The following is a 21,400-nucleotide window of genomic DNA, read 5'->3' on the forward strand; positions in this document are numbered from 1 at the left end:
TTAGATGGTTCGGCTCTGTTTGGACCACAGGTGAAGGATACCCTTACCAGGTGTGAGCAGGAAGGCAAGACTCTCTCTGCCATGGGAGTCCATTTTTCTACTCCCTCTAGACCATACCCTAAGGGTCAGAAGAGTGGGAAAATGTGGTTTTGGAAACCCCAGGGAGTTGTGCCTGACACACATGGCGAGTTTCCCTCCAGTGGCAGGGGAAAGAACAATAATAGACGCCGCCCGAGGGGCAGAGGGGGTCCGCAAAATCAGGGTAGCAGAGAATCTTTCTCTGACAACCCTTTCAGCACCCCTGAGGGGCTGCCTGACTGTCCACCTTCGGAGGCAGTCGGGGGAAGATTGTCACTGTCCCCAGAAGCCTGGCAACTCCTCACACAAGACAAATGGATACGGTCCATCATATCCGAGGGTTACAAAATCCCCTTTGTCCACACCCCTGTAAGAACAACCAGTTCCCTTCCAGATGTTCCACCCAGTCTAAGGGAACTAGCAGTGCCAGAGATTTCAAAACTGCTAGAAAAAATGGCCATCTAGCCAGTCCCAGCAGACCAGCAAGGATCCGGAATTTACTCCAAGTTCTTTTTGGTACCAAAAAAGACAGGGGACTAGAGACCCATTTTGGATCTCAGCAGGTTAAACAAATCTGTTCAAAGAACAAAGTTCCGGATGGTCACGCTACAGTCCATTCTTCCCTTTTTGGGTCAGGACAATTGGATGTGCTCCATAGACCTTCAGGATGCGTACTACCATATCAAAATGGACAGGCACTCCAGAAGGTTTCTCCGCTTCTGGCTGGGAGCTAGTCACTATCAATTCAGAGCCTTGCCCTTTGGTCTCACCACAGCCTCTAGGGTGTTCACCAAATGCATGGCAGTGTTTACGGCTCACCTGAGACGGTGAAGATTCCAGGTGTTTCCATATCTAGATGACTGGCTCCTTACTGCTTCCATCAGGCATCAGCTACTGTGAGCCAGGGATTATACCATCCAAACTTGCTCCGAGCTAGGTATCTCAATAAATTTCGAAAAGTCTGCATTGTTGCCTTGTCAGTCTATAACCTTTATAGGCACAAGATTAAATACAAAAGATCTGTCCGCAAAACTTCCTCTAGACAGAGTGTCAGACATTCGCCGACATGTGCAGGTCTTACTACAGTGCAAGAGGATTCAGGCCAGATTTGTACTAAAAACTTTTGGTCTCATGGCAGCAGCAATCATACTAGTTCCCCTGGCTCGTTTTCACATGCAAATTCTTTAGTGGATGCTCTTTACCCAATGGTCTTTTCAACAACTTCCGATGTCTCACAACATAATAATCACCCAATCATGCAAAGAACACCTGGCTTGGTGGATGGTCTCCCCTCTAGTACTCCAGGGCAGACCATTTCTTCTTCCTCCTCCTGTTGCCACGGTGACCACGGATGCCTCCCTGATTGGGTGGGGGGGCATTTTCAGGGCAGGACTGTCCAGGGCACTTGGCAACCTCTAGAATACCACCTGCATATAAACGTCTTGGAGAAGAGAGTGGTGCTTTTATCATTGCAAGCTCTTCAGGACTCTCTACCCACCGGGACTATTGCAATTCAAACAGACAATATGTCTGTAGTGTGGTACATCAACAAGCAGGGCGGAATTAAGTCCTATCCCTTATGTCGAGAAGCACTCAGACTCTGGCAGTGGGCGATCTCCTCTCAACGGTTTCTGATAGCAACGCACATCCCCGGGAAGTCCAACATCATAGCGGACAGACTAAGCAGAGCTATTCTTATGCCTCACGAGTGGTCTCTCAATCAGTCAGTAGCGGACAAAATTTTCCGCAGATGGGGTCAACCTTGCTGTGACCTTTTCGCAACTCCTCTCAACAGCAAGTGCGACGATTTCTTCACTCTCTTCCCCCTCCCTGGCCACTCCCCCAGAGACGCTCTAGTTCACGATTGGCCCCGGGGTCTTCTGTATGCATTTCCACCTTTTCCCCTAATTCCCAAACTAATTCAGAAGGCGACCACATTGGGATCCAGGGTGATCCTCATTGCCCCTTACTGGCCTTGACAAATTTGGTTCCCATTCCTGCATTGTCATCTGCTGGAGCAGCCTTGGAATCTGGACCCAGTGCAGACCTCTTGGTCCATCAGTCGGGCGGGCTGCACCAATCACTTTAGTCTCTCAACCTCACAGCTTGGTTGCTCCACTTCCAACCTTAGCCAGGATTCCACATATTTCTCAGCCGGTGCGTGAAATCATCCTTTCTTCACACAAATCTACCATCAGGAAGACTTATGCTAGTAAGTGGAAACATTTCTCTTTCTGGGCAGAGGCTAGGAATATAGACCCCTTTACAGCCCCTGTCCATCACGTTCTAGATTTTTTAGCTGAACTTTTTCAAGCTGGTTCCTCGTCTGCCACCATTAGGGTCCAATTAGCTGCTATCGCAAATTTCCACGCTGGCCTGTCAGAAACCAGCATCATGTCCCACAAAATTTGCAAGGCCTTTCTTAAAGGGACTATTTTGCTTAGGCCCCTGGTCAGAGATCCCCCGCCTCCGTGGGATTTAAACTTGATATTGGCATCCTTGATTCTCCCTCCCTTTGAACCTGTGGCTTCCTGTTCCTTAAAATTACTCTCCTGGAAGACTCTCTTTTTAGTAGCTATCACCTAAGCTAGGAGAGTTTCGGAACTTCAAGCCCTCTGTATTCGTCCTCCTTACCTTGTGTTTCACAAGGACAGAGTTTCACTCAGGACTAATCCTTCTTTTCTGCTTAAGATACCTTCTGAAACAAACCTGAATCAGGCTATTGATCTACCTGTCTTTTTTCCTAACTATTCGAACATAGCTGAACAAAAGTTACACCAATTGGACGTTCATAGGCAATTACTTTTTTATTTGGATAGGACTAAGCGAACAAGAAAATCAGACCAACTTTTCCTGTCCTATGCTGAGGGCAAACAGGGCCTGCCAGTCTCTAAAGTAACCTTATCCAGGTGGTTGTCCTCTATTATTACTTTGATTTATCAGCTGAGACATAAAGAACTCCCTACTAAACCTAAAGGTCATTCCACTACTTCGGTAGCTTTTCAAGCTAGACTACCAATGGAATCTATTTGTGCTGCAGCCACATGGGCCACTCCTCATACCTTCATTTCACATTATAAGTTGGATATGGCCTCTAGGAGTAGAGCTGATTTTGGTTCCACTGTGCTCAAGAGTCTGTTCCGGTGAGCCACCCAGGACTAAGGTGCTAGGGACGCTGTCCCAACCAGCAAGAATGAAGGCGAGATAGACAACTTAACATCAAGAAGTTATGTACCTACCATAACGTTCCATGTTAGTTGTCTTCTTCTCGCCTTCTTTCTTGCATCCCACCCTTCATCCCCCTAGCCTGGACAGACCGAAAAGAGACCCTTTTTGAGACCTTTTTCCTCTGGCTGAGTCTTATCTGGTTTACGTCCTCCTCTGTTTTAGTACTGTAGGTAAACCTTGTAGTTTGGGCAGGTGTTGTCAAAAATTTTTTTCTATGGTGTTAGGTCTGCCAAATGAGATCTGGGTATTTAGCGCCAAGCATTGTGGGATAAGGGGAGGCCTTGAGCCAGTAAATAGCTCTCGAGCTTTAGTAGAATGGCCGAGTCGGAGCCGAGGATTGGCACCAAACTCAACCAGCAAGAAAGAAGGCGAGAAGAAGAAAACTAACATGGTACATTATGGTAGGTACATAACTTCTTATTCAGCTTTATTAAAGTACCAAGTAACATGCTGAAAGTAGCAATCTCTGTGATACCCCCACTTGTAAAAATGTTTCTTATCCAAAAAAGACCTGCTGCCTGACAACAACTATCTACTTGTTTCATGGGGAAAACATGATCAAAGTAAAAAATGAAAAGCAAACAGGAAACAAGCTCAACATACATTGCTTAAAGGATTACTGCACAGGATATGGACCACACATGATAGATTGGCATTCTGTTTAGTTTGCAGGTAAAGCCTGTAATGAGCTCTTAAAATAATGTAATCCTGTCCTTTATTACAAATACTGTCATATGCATTTCAATACTCAAGGCTTATATGTTATCTAGTTATGTAAGTATTCTCTGCATGGCAACAACAGAAAGGCTTTCGATGTTGGCAATTCTTTAACAGTATGCTTATTAAAACTTACTTGCATCTTACAATCTCAGACAAGCTCACCAGATGGTCATTAAAGCACTGCTACTTAAACACAGAGTAACAGGCACTTTCTGAATAATAATAAGTATAAATCAACAGTATAAAAATATGACAGAAACCAGAACATTCTGCAAAATCAAGGACAGATGAAAAGCCATTGTAGTACTTGTGTCTACCTTGGATGGGGGATAGTCTGCACATTTACACTGCATAACTGCTCCTTGCCTTGCTTGGACACATCCAGAGTCACTACATGGGGGAGTGGAGTGCAATAAGTAAGTCACAATTTGAAATGTCTCTGGCTGACTGCAATGGCCCTGACACATTTGTCATACCTCTCAACCTCAGAGCAAGAAATCTGGACAAAGCCATACATAGAAGTGGGACAAAGTCCCAAAAATAAGGACATTTTTTAAATATTGCTCTTATAAACTTAGAAAGATAATAGAATAGTAGGTCTTGCATTAGTATGAATTTTCTGAAGGGTATGAAATCTGAAACTGAAATGTCTGTCATTATTTTCTAACTTCAGTCTCTAATGATTTGCCACTAATTTGCCAAAAAAAACACAACTTTATGAAGAATGGACCAAAAATGTGATTCAAAAATATAAAATAGCCACACAATACAGCTGGGAACCTGTCAAAGAAGGGACACTTTTTAATATTAGTACTGCTAACTTGAGCAGCTGACAAAATAAAAGAATCTACATGCATTTCTGAAATAAAAGTAATCTATAACTGATTATTACAGTTATTTATTAATTGTAAACCCTCCATGTTTTCTTCCAAAATTGCCATTTTGTGGAGGGATTATTAGGGGAAGAGCAACATTTTGAGCCAAAATCGGGCACAGTTGAGAGGCTTGGATATGCCTAATTCTATAAAGCAATTTATTTGCATGTACCTCTCAACCTGTTAATGCAGGAAATCTGGACAAGGCCAAATAAATGGGGGGAACATATAAACAGTACTAAAAATTGCTCTTGTATAAACTGAGACAGTTGATCGAATAACAGGTCTTGCTTTAGCATGCATTTTTCTGAAGGTTATGAAGTCTGAAACTCAGTGTCTGTCATTATCTAGTGACTTCATTCCTAAATGATTTGACAGAAAACCACAAATTTTACGAGGAACAAACGAAAAATAAGAAGCAAAAATCTATTCATTCTGCAAAAATCTGGACAGTTGAGAGATATAGTTCAGCCGGGGCTGTCTTTGAGTTTGCTGCCCTTTCCCCCTCACAAAATCATGGTCGAATGGAGCCCCCCCCCCACAGCCATTCCAATGAACCATTACTTGGCTATTTCACCCCATTTACTATAAACACTAATGTGCATATTGCTTTACTTCTGCGATGATTTGGACTTCATTTGAAAGTTTTATTTTGCATTTTACAGCGCAAACACTAATAGATATCATATCTGCTAAATAAAGCAATGCAGTCTCACAATGAGGACAGACTTAGCATTAAAACTTCTCTGCCCTTGAAAAATCACAATTACTGAAACAGCATTGAAACCCACATTCAAAGAAAATACATTTTGCCAGTGGCAGATTAACTTTGGGTTTGGGCTGTTTTCAAATCACAGGTCCCTTGCACACGAAACATACACATGCTCTTTCATACACCTTCCTGATTGTATTAAATTATATTCCTTGTACAATACAGTACAGTTTTGGAGGGTGTTTTAAATTTATTGTTTTGAATTTTTTCCAGTAAACAATGAAACAAAAATGCATGCACCAGTAATGACAAAGCTGCTCAGAACACTTCCATCATAATGTCTACTCAAACTTCTACAGTCCACCAGTATCAGTACATGTGCACAATCTCTGAAGAAGTAAAAGTCATCTAAATAATTCCACATTAAAGAGATCTGTAACTAATGAAGAGGTTGCTGCTAGCAAATAACTTTGTATTTCATTGTTTCATCTACAAATAAAGTGCCTGTTACCCTTGAGGAATAAATTGCCTATATTACACTAAAAAAATGATAAGCTAGCAATATTGCAATTGGGAATGGATGGCAAACTGATAACAGGTTCATAGTTACTAGGTATCTTCGCATCCACCTCTTTTGCAACATAGTACAGTATCAGCAATGCATCTATCTACTGTGGGAGTAGAACCCACAGCCTTCTGCATCAAAAGCAAGTATACTACCTGCTGTGCTACTAACAATGCAAGCCGACTCAGCATAAGCAGCACTAAACTTTTGCTCCCCTACAGCTCTCAGCTCCTTGTAAAATCTACTCACTCAGTTGTATCTCTGAACTTTGCAGCACAAAAAAATCTGGAAAAAGCCAAAGTTTATTGGGGGGGGGGGGCAAAAGCCCAAAAACCAGGGACACATTTTAAACATAGCTTGTATAATGTTGGAAAGTTGCTAGAATAAAATGCTGTGTTACCACCATACATTCCACTGCCAAGCCTTAAACCCAGGACCCTGTGCAAAACAGTCAGAGCAACATACCACTATGCCAAATCAGCTGTTTTGTGAAAGAGAAAGACAGAAACTTAAATGGCTACCATTTAGTGAATTCAGTTCTCACCATAGCACAGCTGTCAACCTCTTAGCACAAAACACCTGAACAAAGCCAATAATGGGTGAATACAGCCCCCAAACATTCAGTGAATTCAGTTCTCACCATAGCTCTCAACCTCTTAGCAAAAAACACCTGGACAAAGCCAGTAATGAGGGAATATAGCCCCCAAACATATTCAGTAAATTCAGTTCTTACCATAGCTCTCAACCTTAACACAAAACCTGGATGAAGCCAATAATGGGGGAATACAGTCCCAAAAACAGGGACAAATTTCAAATATCCATCTTATACACTTAGAAAATTGCTAGAATAAAAGCTTTTGTGTTACCATGCACTTTCTGAAGAATATGAAGTCTGATATTCAAATGCATGTCATTTTTAACATTTGTTAACCAGGAAAGTCTGACATAGAACAAAAGCTAATTTTTAACAGAGATCCAGGGAGAAACACTCCAGACAGACATATGTCTTTGTAAGATGGGAGGACACTAGAGGAAACAAAAACAGGGAGACCATACACACTCCACACAAAAGGTAAGGCACCCCAGCCAAGAATCAAACCAGAGAAAATGTAGCTGTTAGGCAACAATGCTACCACTGCACCAATGCACTACTGGTTTTGCAAGGACACAAAGATACATAAACTACAGATTTTATGAGGAACAGAACAAGTATGAGGGAAAAATCTGCAACGTTTTTACAAATGGTGGTGGGTAGGAAATTCAGGCTCTTGCCACCTGGGCCCAAGATACGGAGTTCAAGCCTTATTCTCTATCCACCACCATGTAGCACCTGGGGCATTACACACACCTTGGACAGGTCCATTCATTGCTAGCTTTGTTTGTTGCAGCACTAAATTCTTCCATAGCTTCATTTGTTGGAGCACTAGAAAGCCTTGCGAGATGTCCTTTCCCGACGAGACTCCCAGCCTGCTGATGTTGCAGTCCGAGTCCAATCCCTTTCCAGTGACTTCTGGGATCTCTGCACTTGAATGCTTCTTAATCTGGACTGCTGCTGAGACAGTCTGCGCATGCTCCAGACTGGTTCAGCAGCAGTCTGGATATCGGAAATGCTGCTAGCGAGCATGCGCGAAGGTCCGCTACTTGCGATCATTTTTTTTATTTTCGGTTTTCTTTCTTTGTATTTTATTTTATTTTATTTTACTTTTTATTACTTTCTTTCTTTTTTTACAGCTGGGGGGGGCTGCAGTCCGGCAGTCCAACAGCACTGCCTTTATGTCTGATAATTAATTCATGGGGATATAGGACATAGGATATATAGCTGCTGTTTCTTTTTTGTTTTATGAAACAGTGTTATTACCATATTTTGTTTACTTTGCTTTCAAAGTATTTAAAGACATTAGTTTTAGTAGGATATTCATTCTTTCATTCTCTCATTATCTAACACCCCATTTATTCTATTAGAGATCATAGTGAACTGCAGCCTTTTCCATTACTCAGTTTGAAAGAAGGCAGAGAAACAATGCTGTATTGAACATCAGCTCAGTACTAGATGCTCATTCATACAAACGCACGCACACATACAAGCATACACACTGTACACATGCCAACAGGTAATTCACCAATTTGTCAGTATACCTATTGATATGTCTCTAGGGAGAGAGCATGCCAAGTGTGCACAGAAGAAATGAACTGGAGAAATGAACACTGTTAGGAAGCAGCACTAGCCACTAAATCACCGGGCCACAGTAAGAAGAAAAGTGGTAACACATTCCTTTTATTTGAAGTTTTATGGTATGTCCTAAATCAAATCACCAGTTGTTTGTTGGGATGGTGGCCTAATGGTTAAAGTGTTTGCCTTACAAACACAAGGTGCAGGGTTTGGGTCTCACAAGGGATACTTGGCTAAGCTCACAAGGGCAGTTAGCTTAGTATGAACCTATGACGTTTTAGTTTCTTACCAACACTACTTGGTCCATGTAGACATACCTCTCAACTTTTTAGTGCAAAACTCTGGACAAATCCTAAAATAATGGTGGGGGGGAGGAACAAAGGCCCCAACACAAGCACCGATTTTTGCTTATCTAGACTTCAAAAGTTGTCAGAATAACAGCATTTGTTTTAGCACACATTTTCTGATGGATACAAAGTATGAAACTGAAGTGTATGTCACTATTTAGTGGATTCAGTCCTCAGTGATTTGTCAGAAAACCACAAATATTACAAGCAACAGACTAAACATATGATGAAAAAATCTAGACATTTGGGAGGTATGAAAATACATACTAAGTACTTTTAAGCGCTGTAAGGCAATAACAAAGTGAATGTAGTGCAATTTAATTTCAGATATGTGTGCCAGACTCACTACCCATAACCATATACTATGCCTTTGGCTTTTTTAACTATTACTACTTTGCTCAGTTTCCACACTACCAACTGAACAACTTACATTCTTAATTTTTCATACTGATTACTGTCTAACCATCTTAAGGCTTGCACTTGGAATTATTGCTTAATATTGCTGGCTCTAAGTGCATAGCAATCTATTTTAGTCATATAGTGCCATATGTAGTGTAACATTTACAATGGCCCAATATCAATAGCTGCTATTGTAGATTGTGCTAACCATATTCCAGGTATTGTAATGCTGAGGTGTGTAGCCTAAAATAAAAATTAGAAGTTATGTACTCACGATAACGTTCCATCTGATTAGGTACTTCATTTGTCTGCAACCTGTGGGTCTCGGATCCGATATTGGATCCGACCGGCAGCTTTCCAAGCTTCAAGATCCGAGCTCCTAGCTCCTCCACTCTACCCACAATCCCCTGTCACCACCACCTACCTCAGATCGGTTTTGCTGTATCACCTGAAAAACCTGTAATAAACAGGTTCAGATATTCTCAAGAATCATTTAGATCCTAGAAACCCGATACTGGTTAGGGGGATAGCAGGGGGGGATGGTTGCAGACAAATGAAGTACCTACTCAGATGGAACATTATGGTGAGTACATAACTTCTAAATCTGAAGTAGTTACTTCATTTGTTCTGCAACCTGTGGGACAGAGTCCCCAGCTACTTAAACAAAGAAACCTGGGTGGTCTAACCGAGGATATTCCGAAGCACCGTGGAGCCAAAGGACGCCCTGCTTCTAGATATCATGTCCAGCTTATAATGAGAAATAAACGTATGGGCAGAAGACCAAGTGGCTGCTGAACATATGTCGTCCAACGGCATCCTGGACCAGAAGGCTGCAGAAGTTGCGATGGACCTTGTGGAATGTACATGGATTTTGAATGGGGTTGTTTTGCCTGATGCCTTATAAGCCTGAGAAATACATTGACAAATCCAATTAGCCAATGTCACTTTGGATATAGGTTTTCCCACATATGAAGGAGCAAATGACACAAAGAGTTGATCAGCCTTATGAACATCTTTGGTCCTGTGCAGGTAAAAACGTAACTGTCTATGTACGTCTAGTGTATGCAACATGTATTCCCCCTTATTTTGAAAATTTTTGAAAAACACTGGCAGATTGATAGTCTGATTGATATTTGCCATAGATGCCACTTTTGGTAAGAAAGACGAGTTAGTCCTGAGAGACACTCTGTCATTGTGGAAAATAAGATAGGGAGGTTTCATACACAAAGCTTGGAGCTCTGAAACCCTTTTAGCAGAAGTTATGGCTACCAAGAATACTGTTTTCCAGGACAGAAATTTAAGGGGTACAGAAGCTGCAGGTTCAAACGGAGGTTTTGTTAAGGCTTGCAGAACAAACGTTAAGTCCCAAGGGGGAGTCACGGATTTCACTGTTGGCTTGAGAAGGAAAATGCCATGCAAGAATGTCTTGCACAATTTTGTAGATGCTAGAGATCCTAATCCGTCTCCCACATAAAAATGGGATATTGCTGCCAACTGTACTTTGACCGTTGATGCACTGGCCCCTTGTTCAAAAATCATGGACAAAAAATCCAATACTGTAGGAATCGGAACAGTAAATGGGTTGAGACCTTGGCTGTTAGCCCAGATAGAAAATCGTTTCCACTTACTATTATAGATTTTCCTGGTGGACGGTTTATGAGCCACTACCAGAATAGTTTTCACTGGTGACGAGATACCGGGAGTCCTTGCCATTAGTGGAACTGGATCAACCAAGCCGAAGCTTGAGGTGGACCAGGTTCAGTGTTGGGCACCCCGTTGGGTGTGATATCAGATCTGGAATGGGATCCAGGATTAAAGGGGGGGAGAAACTGTGAGACCGCAGGTATGGAAACCAGATTTGATGAGGCCAGAATGGGGCTATGAGGATAATTTTGCTCCCCAACCATGCGGCTTTCTGAATGAATTTCGCCATGAGCGGAAGCGGGGGGTAAGCATAGAGTAGACCGGGAGGCCAAGCATGAATCAGAGCGTCTCTGGGGCTCTCCCCTTCTGGGGGAAGAATTGCGAAGAACTCGCTGCATTTTGTGTTTTGGGGAGTAGCAAAGAGATTGCAGCGAGGCCAACCCCACTTGCGGAAAATTTCCTTCGCAATTTTCGGATTGAGAGACAACTCATAAGGACTGAGAATTACTCGACTCAATTTGTCCACCAGAATGTTGGATCGTCCCGGAATGTGCATTGCTATCAGAAAGCAGTTGGTGGATATCGCCCATTCCCAAACTCTCATGGCTTCTCGACAAAGAGGGTAGGATCTGGTTCCCCCTTGTTTGTTTATATACCAGACCACTGACATATTGTCCGTCTGTATTGTAATCGTTCCTAGAGGTAGAAGGTCTTGGAGAGCCTGCAACGCTAGAAGCACTGCCCTCATCTCCAGAACACTTATGTGCAAAGCGGTCTCCAACGAGGTCCACGTACCTTGGACGTTTCTGCCCAAACAATGCCCCTCCCACCCTAGGCGAGAAGCATCCGTAGTTAACATGACCTGGGGGGGGGGGGGGATCACAAAGGGTCTCCCTTGCCTGAGTTCTGGGGAGTGAAGCCACCACAGGAGGGATTCCGTGCAAACTCTGCTCAGGGGAATAGGAGTGTTCAATGGGTGGAGTAACAGTGACCATTGAACTTGGAGTGTCCACCATAATATACGCATCCTCAGGCGAGCATGGAGACAGAGGCCGATAGCCGCTGCCATCAAGCCTAGTGCCCTCAGGACTAACTCCGCCGGTGGGGCCTTGGTGCGAAGAAGAGCCAAACTTGGAGTGAGAGGCTGGACAGCCTGTCCGAGGTCAAGAAGGCCCGAGAAGATCAGGAATCTAGCCTGGCTCCTATGAAATCTAATGCTTGCACAGGATGAAGAAAAGACTTCGGTATGTTGACTGAGATGCCCAAGCTGTCAGCAAGAGACAGCACATAGTCTCTCGCGATACAAAGTTGATGCCTGTTGGTTGCTGTGAGGAGCCAGTCGTCTAGGTACGGAAAGACCCTTATGCCCTGAAGCCTCAGGTGGGCTGCAACCACTGCCATGACTTTGGTGAACACCCTGGGGGCTGAGGTGAGTCCGAACGGAAGGACCCTGAACTGGTAATGACTGGCCCCTAGCCAGAAGCGGAGGAACCTCCTGGACTGTCTGTCCATTAGAATGTGGTAGTACGCGTCCTTGAGGTCTATAGAGCACATCCAGTCATTCTCCTGCATTAAGGGGAGAATAGATTGTAGAGTGACCATCCAGAATTTTTCTTTGGGAACAAACATGTTCAGGGCGGACAAGTCTAGAATGGGCCTGAGGTCCCCCGTCTTTTTTGGCACTAAAAAGAACCTTGAATAGTAGCCCAATCCGGATTGGTCTGGGGGGACCCGCTGGATCGCTCTTTTTTTCTAACAAATTTGAAATCTCTACGGTAGCCGCCTCTCTTTGATTGGGTGGGACATCGGGGAGGCGACCACCTGAGGGAGGATGAAATAGGAAGGGAATTTTGTAGCCTCTGGATATAATTTGGAGCACCCATCGATCGTTCGTGATGGACTCCCACATTGACAGGTGCTTCGTTAAATGCCCCCCGACTGTCTCCAGAGCAGAACAGTCGGGTAAGCCCTCAGGGCTGTTGCGCGGGTCTCTCGGAAAAAGGCTCCCTAGACCCGAAGTTACGCGGTCCACTTCTGCCTCTGGGCCGGCGTCCACCCTGCCCTCCTCTGCCTCTGGAGGGCGCGGAGTCCGAAGCTGGACAGGATTGCTGAGACTTGCGGAGCCACAGCTTCTTTTGCCCCCTCTGATTCCTTGAGAAGGAACATTGGGGGCTTGAGAAGCGGACTCCGACGGCAGTCAGCGTCTTCCTGTCCTTCTCGCTTTGGACTAGTGTATCGCGTATGGTCTTGCCAAAAAGCGAAGAACCGTCAAAGGGTGCATTCGCGAAGGACGCCTTGAAAGGTTCCACGAAATTACAAAGACGGAGCCAGGTGTGACATCTCAAGACAACACCTGCTCCGTTGGCCCTTGCGGCTCCCTCCATAGCATAAGACAGTAGCAGCATGGACGTATTTGAAATGGACTTGAGAGTGGCCATGCATGTCGAAAACACGTTTTTTTCCTCAACCGACATGGACTCAGGAGGGGCTGCAGTGTATTCCTTGATCAAATCCCGTTGCAGCCTGATGATATGCACCATATAATTCAGCGCCCTCACGGAGAAGGTTGCTGAAGCAAAGGTTTGCTTCCCTATACGGTCCAGCGCCCGGGACTCCTTGTCCGGTGGGTGTACCATGGAGCTCTCCTGGGAGAGTTCTCTTTTAGTGGCAGCAGCCACCAACATGGCATCAACTGGAGACCCTTTGGCCCAAACCTGCCTGTCTGAAGGGGGGCTAAGGATTTTATCCAGTTGACGTGGGATAGGCTCCACCATGTCGGGTTCCTGCCAAGCCCTGGTAGTCAGGAGATCTACCAGGGGATCTGCCGGTGGGGACACCCGGGAGGTAGATGGGCCCGCTTCAAACGCCTCCAGAAATACGGACTCATCCGAGGAATGTTTTTGGGCAGACCACCCCCCCTAATACGCAACATTTCCATGATGTCTCCAAAGGAGACATCTTCGGGGGGTGACCTTGGGGAACCTTCCCTTTCCTCTAAGTCCGTATCTGTGGTGACGGACTCGGGGGAGTCCATGTGCCTCCTTTCACATGTCAGTTTATGAGGCACCTCCTCTGTGGGACTATCAGAAGAGGGCTCATCAATGGCCTCTTGTTCCTCTGAGGGAACCAACTGGAGGGTCTGAGCAGGCTGTCCCGATGGAAGGATGATGGAAGTTAGGCCCGTATGCAGTGGGGGGGGGGGGGCGGAGGGATCCAAAACCCGAGTCGGGGACCTGGAAGACGTTGACAGTACCCTCTCCACTACCTCGAACGCAGAGGGAGAACTACTCTCTTCCGGCCCCGAAAGTAGTCTCCTCGGCTCCGAGATAGGGATCAGGGTCGGAGCCTAAGCCATCGGATCCGAAAGGGAGGTGCTCTCCGACATAGGCGGCGCCGAAGAAGCACCCACTCCCACGGATCCGACACCCAGCCCACGGCCACGAGAGCTCGGATCCAAGATACTCGAGGGTATGGTCGGCGTCGAGAAGGCTTGGGCCACCGGCGCCGACAAAACCCCGGCTCCGAAAGGGCCTGGATCCAAAGACTCCAAAACCCGGATCCGGGTTGAAGAAGGAGAAATCGGGGCAAATATTGAAGCTGCACTCCCCCCCCTGTGGAGGGGGAGGCAGGAGCACCCCCATCTGCATTTGGGTCTGCAAAAACCGACGCATCATCCTATCCATGTCGGCGTCAGAGAGAGACCTAGTAGATCTAGAGGAGGTCGTAGAGGCGGGTCTGGAGATCCTCGACGACCTCGAGGGTGATAGGAGCTCCTCCTCCGGCTCCGGTGAGAAGGAAGGAGATTGGAGCCAAGAAGGAGAAGGTCTGGACACCCTCGGAGGTGATTTGATAGTTTTTGAAGGCGGAGCCGAGGGATGAGGCTCGGCTCGCCTCTTGTGTCTGTGCTTCTCCCTGTCTTTGGTTCTGTGTTCCCTAGAAGGAGAAGACTGAACTTCCTTCATACTCAAGGCAGTAGTGGGAGGTTGAGTCCCAGCCTGAGTCGAGGGAATCAGGGGTGTAGAAGTTACCTGGGTAGCCTGCACCTTGGAGGGAGAGGAGGAAGAGGCCTCCTCCAGGGGAAGTAATCCCGCCAGAATAAGCCTGTTCCTTCTGTCCCTCACAGCCAAAATAAGCCTGTTCCTTCTGTCCCTCACAGCCCGGGGCCTTCAATCCCTGTCGCTATACTCAGTCTGATGCAGCCCACTAAGGCTGCGCAAACCTGGCAGTCTGAAGACAAATGCACAACCCCCAGGCATATAACGCACTGAGTGTGGCCATCAGCTGGGGAAAGCTTATGGCCACACCCAGTGCACTTTGAAAAAATAGCTTTATGGCCTTCGGCCATTTTGCTGACACACACACTCACACGCCCAAACACCTAGGGGGAGGGTTTGAAAAGGAAAAACGCAATCCCGAAAACAAAAAAGGGCAGATAAACACTCACAATACTCTCCTTTTTAAGTTTTAAAAGTTTTTTGACAAAAATTTTGAAGATAATTGTTCACTTCCCTGTCTAAGCTCAGGAGCTCTTCACAAGATGCTTGTCATTCAAGCCGCAGCAAAAACGATCTGAGGTAGTGTGGTGGTGACAGGGGATTGTGGGTAGGGGGGAGGAGCTAGGAGCTCGGATCTTGAAGCTTGGAAAGCTGCCGGTCGGATCCGAGGTTGGATCCGAGACCCACAGGTTGCAGAACAAATGAAGTAACTACTTCAGATCAGTGCAGTAAAACCTTGATGCTCTTTGTTGGATTTGTAGTTTGTTAGTTCCCTTCAATATAATTTCCCTCCCATTCCCTTGACACCTAACATAGTCTTGGTAAGTTGTGCTAAACCATCAGAACCATACTTTAGTTAATAATCACATTCTTCTCTTTCCATTAAAGTTTTTCATTTGAACAGCAAAAAGATAGTACCCACAAGTGTCTATTCATTGAGTCTGTGTTTGTGTGCATGTGTGTGTGTGTGTGTGTGTGTGTGTGTGTGTGTGTGTGTGTGTGTGTGTGTGTGTGTGTGTGTGCACGCATGTGTGTGTGTGTCTGTCTGTCTATCTATGTATGTATGCATGTATAGCTAAAATATAAATACTGTGTATCTAATTATCTGCCAGTGTATACGGCCTTCAATCCCTGTCGCTATACTCAGTCTGATGCAGCCTACTAAGAGGTGACCTATACCTGGTTTTTCAGGCATCCATAGACCCAGCACTTACAGAATTGCTCACATCTGTAAGTCAAAGTGTATTAGAAATACCCAGTGCAGAGATCTCAGCCTCTTTTGCAACATAAACAGAATAGTCTGGAGAGACAGGTACATAACCCAGAGGATACCACTACCATGGAACAAACCTCCCATATACTTAAAACAAAGCTCTTCCATGTCCCTATTTAAATGTAATTTGGACCAGTGGATGGGAAATAGGAAATTTATCAGGGCTGACCCAGGGCTTATCCCTTTAGATAGAAGCAGTTCTTAAAAGTCCTACCCTACAGTAGGGAACACCTAATGCAGTAATGCCAAAACAAAAAAAAGAATCTTTAATAAATAAGAAGTATTTAAATATAGCTACAGCTAGGATAGTTAAATACCTATGGGATGACACAGCTTGTTGACAAATGGGAAGCATGGCTATGCTTAAAATGTCTCACTCAGGAAAGATAACCTAGTACACAACCTATGCATCTATGAGCCTATTAACTAGGACAGACTTTTACAGAAGTAAAGTGAAAAGTCAGAACACTAATTCTGAAAATACTAAAGGGAAGAGAATCATAGTATATGAAAATTCACGAAGTATAGCTGTAAAGGCATTCAGCATGAATGTCTGAGCAATTTTTCAGCTTGTGTTGAGCAACATCCATTAACTACTGTCTGTAAGGCGCAGGTGTTTGGAATCAGTCAGTGCAAGAATGGATGCTATTAGTAGGAATAGGGTTGATGTGTTAAGCAAGTGCAGTAAAAGAGTTTATTTGATGAATACTTCATTGTAAGTTCATAAACATAATTCCCAGAATGCCGAACTTGTGCTCCAAAGTACTGATGACATTTTTCAGAAATATTCTAATTTATTTGAAGATTTGGGTTGTCTGCAAGGTGGATATTATATTAAAATCTCTTCTTCACAACATAAACAACTGCATCAAAAGGAACAATATCCATATTAGCCAAATTTAGTAGTAGTCACAATGTCTACTTCTAGGTTCTTCTTTGTACTTGTTGCTAAGTTTTCTGTAAATTAAGCTAGATGGAATTAATTCCAAGTATTACATATGTTATAGACCACTTGGCAGAGGATTATTTTTGAGGTTAACATTTGACATCTCTTCAGCTTCGGTAGTATTTCAGAAAGCTGTAGAAATTATAGTAAGAAGGACTAAATGGTGTAGTCAACATTGCTGGTGGCATTCTAAGCTGGGGTGCTACAGATTAGATATATGTGCTATGTCTAGTAAAACTACTGCACTGATTATTTATTTTATTTATTATTTTATTTTACATTTGTTTGCTGGGATGGTCTGACTGGACATGGGTCCTTTTTCAGCTGAGGCCCGGAGAGAAAAGCTCCACATTAACATTTGCATAGACAATAATCAATGATTAGCACATTATAGAATAGCAGTATAACATAACAGTACAATCTTGACTTTAGAGTGATTTCTTGGTATATGTAGTAAATTATTCCACAATCACCTGGTTTGCAACATTCACAGAAATAAAGTAATGAGAAGTTACATATAGTAATCCAGAGATGACCAAGTACCCCGACAAACAGTTTAGTATAAGGTTTAACATTGTAAGATGTCATGTACAAGTTTTGTCTTCAGTTTATACACAATGATAATTACACATGGCATTACAGTGCAGACAAAAGTATACTGATTAGTATATGGCATGACGTTATATAATGTAACTTATATCTATTTCTTTCAATGGGTACTGACACTTCTGCATCTGCAAGTTAGTAAAGTGGTGGAGTAAAACAGCTGATTAAGAATAGTAGGATGGATTGGAGGGGGGTTGATGGATATATATGTATGGTAATAGATTGAGGGGGTGTTAGCATTAACCTGGGCTGTTGCAGTTGCAGAGCCAAGAGTTCATCAATTGGGTTTTTAGGGATTTTAAATTCATTTCTGGAGGACATGGCTGTGATGAGAGGGGGAAGCTTATTCCACTGTTTGGCTATTACGTTAGAATAGAGGGATGAGCCAGTGGCATATGTTATGAAGAGTAGCTTGTTGTTTGAGCGGAGGTTTCTGATGGAGGAGTAAGGAATTATCAGGTCTTGAAGTGAAGGTGTTTTTTGGGGATGATATATAACCTTTTGTGACAGGAGTAGTTGATTTTACAGTAGTAGGTGAGGAAGTTTCAATCATTTGATCTGTTTGAGTGCTAGACAGTGATGGGATCTGTAGGAGCTGTTGGTGGCTAATTTGGCAATTTTATTATAACAAGATTGGAGTTTCATTAATTCTGATTTCCTAAGCTTGGTGAGAACTGGGGAGGTGTATAGTAGTGTAGAGATAAGATGTGTACGGGCAACTGTGGCCATAGGTAGTGTTTGTTAGGAACTGTTTGTTCTTATATAAGGAGCCTAGTTTTTTTGTGGACCTTTTTATGGTGAGAGAGATATGGGTGTCAAACCTCATGTTACAGTCAATCACAACCCCAAGTAGATTTGAGTGGGTATCAGGAGCTATGATAGTTTTGTTATGACACTGGATATTAAAATAGAGGCTGGGATTGTTATGTTGTGTGGATTGGAAGATGCTAAGTTTTGTTTTGTTGGGTTAAGTATTAGTTGGTGGTCAGTTAGCCATGATTCAACAGAGAGAAAGGATAGTTGAGTTTGTTGGTGTAGTTCCTGGGGGAACGAGGAGGCATAGATTAACGTTGAGTCATCTGCATACTGGATGACTGTGGAGTAGAGAGTAGAGGTGTAGAGGTTATTGGTGAATATTGTGAACAACAGGGGTCGAAGAATGGAGCCCTGTGGAGCTCGGGTCTATGTTAAATCATCGAATGCTTAAAAAAGTGAAAAATGATTTATCGAACCCATGTAAGTGAAAGCTTACAATCTCGAATGTTTAGAACAGTGATTTTTATTCCAATGGAAAAAAATCGCCATTCCACAAAAAAAATGTAAAACATTACATAAAGTGGGGGGCTTCACCCCCACACCCCTGATGTGGGGAGCTGTGCCCCCCACACCCCCCCTACTTAAATATACCAACTCCGAGATCGCACTACAGTCACGAAAATGGCAAAGTAATGGAAGCGGCCAAGTGATTTCTTTCCCAGGGAAAGAATTCACTTATATGCCATTTCGCTATTTTGCCTTTTCTTACTTTCAAGTTCAATCAAGACGCATTCGAAAGAATGCGTCTTTAATCATTTAATAGGAACCCTGGAGCTACTACTGTTACTGGGAGCAGGGGTGATGCTGTTGGCCCCACATTACTGTCTGCTGTCTCCCTGTTAGATAACTATGAAACCATGTTAGAGTGTCCTGGCTGAGATTAAATTCTGATGGAGCGCTTATTAACTTGTTATGATTGACCATATCAAAGGCCTTGGAATTTATTTACCATTATTTCTATGGTTATTAACAATGTGGGTGAATGCCATAAGGGCTGTTGTTGTGCTGTGGTGAGGTCTAAAACCATGTGAGTGCTGCTCAACAGTTTCTGTGTATTGAGGTGTTCCATAATTTGTTAAGTGGATATACCTTTCAAGAATTTTTGAGAGGGGGACAGTATGGCTATGGGTCGGTAATTTATTAGTTCATTTGAGTTGCCTGCTTTATGAAGGGGAATAATATGGGATATATTCCAGAGGTCAGGTACTATTTTTTCAGGGATGGAGCAGTTGATAAGGATGGCAACTGGGTAAGCTATTGCATCAGTAGCGATTTTTAAAAATTCTGCTGGGACTTTGTCTGCGGCTAGAGTAGTTGGTTTTAGCTTTTTGAGTAATTTGTTAATCAGGTTAACAGAGACTCCTTGAAGGGTGAGGCTGTCTTCATTAGTAAGGGGTTTATGATCTACAGTGGTGATGGGGGGGGGGGGTTGAGAATTTGCTAGTGCCAGTATGGATTCGGTAAACAATATATTAAATTAGGTTGCAATACTAGTTGAGGTGTCTGTAGTAGTGGGGGGAGGGGTTTTGGACTTACCTGGTTGAAGGTCATTATTAATAGCTGTCCAGAACAGTCTAGGGTTATGCTGGTGTTTTATTTGGATGTTATGGTAGTAGTTTATTTTGCCTGCTTTGATCATTTTTTGGCTTAGTTTCTTAGTTCTAGGTATGTTTGCTTTGATTGTATTGTTCTTTCTTTGTTCCACTTAGACCAGGCCTTCTTCCTTGGAAGAAGCAGAAATCTGGTTTTCTTGGTCATCCAGGGTGCAAAGTTAGATTTGATTCAAATGGTTCTAGGAGGGGCATGGGTGTTTAGCATGTTTAGGAATGTGGAGTTAAAGTAATTAGTGGCTTCATTTAGGTTGAGTTGCTTGATGGGTTTCCAATTGCAGGCTTTTAGTGCTGAGATGAAGTTGGCTGGGATGAAGTTCTTTTTAATATGGATTTGTTGGAAGGTAGATGGTTTCTCTAATGTTGGTCGGTGTCTAATTATGTAGGTAGGCATGTGGTAACTCAGGCTGTCTGGTAGGCAGCCAGACTGACTAATCTGAGATGGTTTGTTTTGTCAGTATCCAGTCTAGGATAGACTGTCTACTTGTTGCTTTGTCTGTTCTGGTGGGTGTTTCTATTACATGGGTAAATCCATGGAGACTGATATAGGTAGTGGGAATAGTAGAGTTGCATTGTGACCAATCAATGTTAAAGTCCCCTAGAATAATGGTTTCTTGAGAGAGTGCCTCTGATACCCAGTGGAGTAGGTTTTCTAGGGTGATTATATTGTTATTACTAGGTGGAAAGTAACACCCAATTATGTTAATAGATTTTCTACTGTTAAGTTTTAGTTTAGAAAGTAAAATCTCAGCAGTATCTAGGGATGGGGTGATATGTCTAGCAGTGTGGAAGTATACAATGAATATGAAAATGCATGTGTTACAAACTGCAGATGTAATATAATATAGCTTTAAATGCTGGTTTCAGACTGAGGCAAGTTCTATCACATGATTTTTAGTACATATATAATTGAGTTGGCCATGATGGTTCATGTTTTTAAGTTTTTATTCTGAGGAAGTTTGTATTTTGTAAACTAAAGCACTAAATAAATACTTGGGAGTGGATCAGTTTTCCTTTTGCCTTCATTTGTGTTACTTCTATAGTTTGTGTGTCGTGGAAGTTTTGGAGAAACAATGGTACAAAATTATGAATTATTTAGCGTTTTTAGAAACCAAAACCAAAAAGAAGAGGTCATACCACATGATGCTGATGTATCAGATGTTGTGGGATGTCAGATCTGATCTCGGAGCCTTATACCAGAGTACTGGATCTAAGAGCTCTGACTCCTCCCCTACTCACAATTTCCTCCTCCTAGCTGATTTCCCTTAGATCTTGTTTACTGTCTGATAGACCAGACATGTTTTCTGAGAGTTCCAATGCTTTCAAGATAAGTGATAGCTGTTTTTACTTCAAATATTTACTCCTCCCTTAGGATAGTTGTTAGTTTTCCTTTTACCTAAAAATTAGTATATTAAG

This window comes from Protopterus annectens, chromosome 7.part1 (assembly GCF_019279795.1).
Source record: "Protopterus annectens isolate FY-2018-M chromosome 7.part1, PAN1.0, whole genome shotgun sequence".
In the NCBI taxonomy this organism is placed as follows: Eukaryota; Metazoa; Chordata; order Ceratodontiformes; family Protopteridae; genus Protopterus; species Protopterus annectens.